This window comes from Lactuca saligna, chromosome 8, assembly GCF_052625555.1.
Source record: "Lactuca saligna cultivar CGN05327 chromosome 8, ASM5262555v1, whole genome shotgun sequence".
In the NCBI taxonomy this organism is placed as follows: Eukaryota; Viridiplantae; Streptophyta; class Magnoliopsida; order Asterales; family Asteraceae; genus Lactuca; species Lactuca saligna.
The window spans coordinates 56575388-56579412 of NC_136424.1; the positions used below are offsets into that span (position 1 = coordinate 56575388).

The following is a 4025-nucleotide window of genomic DNA, read 5'->3' on the forward strand; positions in this document are numbered from 1 at the left end:
AATCAAATATTATCCTAAATATTTTTTTTTATCCTCCTATCCATATTAAATTGTGACAAATAGATTAAAATATTATAATTTCATTAATTATATCATTAAATTTATGATAAGAAGATAAATTATAATAAAATATAAAAACATATTTAATTTCTCTTAAAAAAATTATGTATTATAAAAGGAAGAAAGAAAACAATAATCATTCATAATTGACTTACTATTTAACACAATCATGATGCAATGACATGCATAAATAATTATTTAGAATCTAATTTTTCCCAAAACTATAAAGCAACAATTTTTTTTTTCTTTTTTTATGTTAGTCTTGTTTAATGAATGACTTTGATAGGTAGATATCAAATGAGTTTTTAAAAATATTTAAAAGATATATTTTTTATTTTCATTTACCAACTAATACCTATTTTAACATCTTGAACGAACTCAATCACACAAAATTTAATTTAACGTTGATGGTTTGGTGTGGTTCAATTTAATACCTAAATTGATAACCACCACGAACGATTAGTGAGAATTTCTTGAACATGAACGGAATCAAACATGTATCAATTGAGATAAGGAGAATTAGGTTTTATAATCTTATGATAGCTCTTTGCATAAATGATAAAGATTGAAGAAAAACCCAAAATTAATGCAAGAACATGAAGAATATAGAGATATATAGATGAAAGATGAGTGATTTCTTTTCAAATTAAGGAAATCTTTTTTGTTTCCCAATTGATTTATGATCACTACCCACAACAAATTCTCAACTCGATATTGATTCAATCTCACCGAATCGTGATCCCATCATCATCATTACCTTGAATTCATCGAAGCTGATCTTCTCGTCCCCATCTTGGTCGACGCCGGCAATCATCTTCCGGCACTCTCCGATGGTACACTCCTCCCCCAAACTACCCAAAACGTTCTGCAACTCATCCGCCGTGATCGCCCCGTTTTTATCAATATCAAAAACCGAAAACGCGTTTTTCAGATTCTCCAACAACTCCGAGGAATCGATCCCCTTCGTGTTCAACTCGATGAACTCTCCCAAATCAATAAACCCATCGCCGTCGGCGTCCACCTCCACGATCATTCGATCCAATTCCTCATCCGACGGCCGGTGACCAAGGCTTCCCATGATCGACCCCAGCTCCGACGACGAGATCTTCCCGTCGCCATTAACATCGAATTTCTTGAACACATGCTCTAATTCCTCCTGGATCCGCAAACGAGAGTCAAACGAATTGACAGGAGATACCACAGGCGTTGTTTTTGTGGGATTTGTTTCTTCAACGATGGACTTATCTTTACCGTTGTTCTTCTTCCGATTGAATAGATTCGTCAAACCCATGAGCGGCGTTCACGGAAGAAGGGTAGATGGATCGATAGTCGGGGATGAGCAGGATGATCGATCGATTGATGATGGAAGAGAGATTCGAGAGAAAAAAAAATCGATGAATCAATCGATCCCTCTCCTCTTCTCTTTTGAAACAATCATGATTCTTGTATATCTATACAATTCACGTGAGTTTTGTGTGTGTAAAAATCGATGGGTGTGGATCGTTTCACATCCGTACGACCCGGAAATCGGAAACAAACTCTCATTATACATGTATGATTGTATGGTATCTAATATAAATTCACTTATTATCAATAATTTATTAGATAATAATAATAGTGTCATGATGCATACACTTCCTATCCTATAAATAAATATTTTATTTTGTCCTAGTCTTTAATTATACTTAATATATATTTTTTTTATTAATATGTTTATAGTGTTTCCTAGTGCCCAAAAGCTATTGGCACCCATTGTATTGAATTTGGAGGTTGATACTTGATATGCTATTGTTGGAATATTTTTTTTATTTGCTTTTGACTTTTTATATGTTTGTGGATGCTACATGCTTATGTGTTAAAATATTGTTTTCATTATGCTAATTGTGGTGTTAGGGTTAGGGTTTTCGGTTGGTGGTTTATTTACTTGTTAGACATCAAGGTCTAAGAAGTGGCGAATCTATATAGAGCCAAGGGGATGCACTCACCTCACTTGGTGGACTACACCAACATATAAAGCACCAAATAATTATGGTAAATAGTTAATAGTTAATAACTTATATTATAGATCTCATTTAAGAGAAGAAGAAGGTTCACCATCATTAAAATAGGACCCCATTTTTTGTTAATGTTTTGGATCCGCCACTCATTAGCGTTATGGATCCGAGATCTACTGGTTCTAAGTACTATTTAGTTTGGGTTGTTTTCATATAGCATATGCATGTTAGATAGCATGATCAATAATAATGGAGATTATGATTCTTTGATCGTGTTGCTTTTGTTTAGATGGAAATTTTTGTTAAAAGTTATGATTTTTGTATTGGTTTTTTAATATGGTAATTGGTGAACATTAACTATGTTTTGACCTAAGATCTATGGAAATGTTATTAAAAAAATAGTTTTACGAATAGGCATAAAAATTATATGAATCCAATATATTGTACCGTGTCCGGTTAAAGAAGACCGATTTCATATTTTATGAGTCTATCTTTGCAAATAATATATTTGTAAAAAGGTAATTATTCAACGAGCTCATATCATTTCTTGAGTATAATGTAAGATATAAATCACACATACAACAACCCACAAAATGAATTATCAAGTCTCGAGCATTATGAATCGTGGCGAATAATATCGTTGGTAAGACATGAGTTAATACGGCAATTTAGTATATGATTAATAATTCTAGGTATATTATCCATTATTATTCATTTTCAAATACATATATGAGTTAAAAGGCGAGGTGTGACATCAAGTACAACTTTTGGAGCTATGATGGACTTTTTAAAACTATAATCATGTATAAAGAGTCCACTCCCCTAATATAGTTGACTATGCATATTGTGTAACATTTTGTATATATCTCATATCTATCTTATTATTTAACTTTCATATTTATCTATTATCTCTTCCTTGGTATATGAAAGTTTGTTGTACTCGGATTATATATAGCGTTGGTTAACGAATAATATATCTTTGATCACTAAATTTATATATGGTGTCATGGCAGGTCGAATAAACCTAGGTAAAATCACGTTCACTAGTATGGAAACATCTAGATGTGGATCAACCAACAAAGATGATGTTGAACACCACGATTCCAATTCACAATATTACATCCATCCATCTGATTATCCAAGACAGATGCATGTAATATGGTGAATTTGAATCGTGGTGTTCAACATCATCTTTATTGGTTGATCCACCTCTAGATGTTTCCATACTAGTGAACATGATTTTACCTAGGTTTATTCGACCTTCCATGATATCATATATGAATTTAGTGATCAAAGATATATTATTCATTAATCAAAGCTATACATAATCTGAGTATAACAAGCTTTCGTATACCAAGGAAGAGATAATAGATAAATATGAAGGTTAAATAATAAGATAGATATAAGATATATACAAAATGTTACACAATATGCATAGTCAATTGTATTAGGGGAGTGGACTCTTTATACATGATTACAGTTTTAAAAAGTTCATCATTACTCCAAAGTTTGTACTTGATGTCACACCTTAAGAAAAGTCACCTTAAGTCATATATGTATATGAAAATGAATAATAATGGAATATATACCTAGAATTATTAATTATATACTAAATTGCCATATTAACTCATGCCTTACCAACGATATGATTCGCCATGATTCATAATGCTTGAGACTTGATAATTCATTTAGCGGGTTGTTGTATGTGTGATTTATATCTTACATTATACTCAAGAAATGGTATGAGCTCATTGAATAATTACCTTTTTGCAAATATATTATTTGCAAAGAAAGACTCATAAATTATGAAAACGGTCTTGTTTAACTAGACACGGAATAATATTTTTATTTTGGAACACGCAACGTGGCTTCACAAGTGTTATAATGTCACACCCCCAAACCAAGGATGACAGAAACGTCTAGGGGTGGAGGACTTCATGTATAGTATCAGAACAACAAGTATAATAATGC

The 4025-nt window shown here is 31.9% G+C and overlaps 1 pseudogene; it reads right to left on the reverse strand.

Moving 5' to 3' along the window:
* Positions 1 to 657: 657 nt before the first annotated feature.
* On the reverse strand, positions 658 to 1627 carry LOC145012633 (putative calcium-binding protein CML25 pseudogene; annotated as a pseudogene).
* Between the last annotated feature and the right edge of the window lie 2398 nt (positions 1628 to 4025).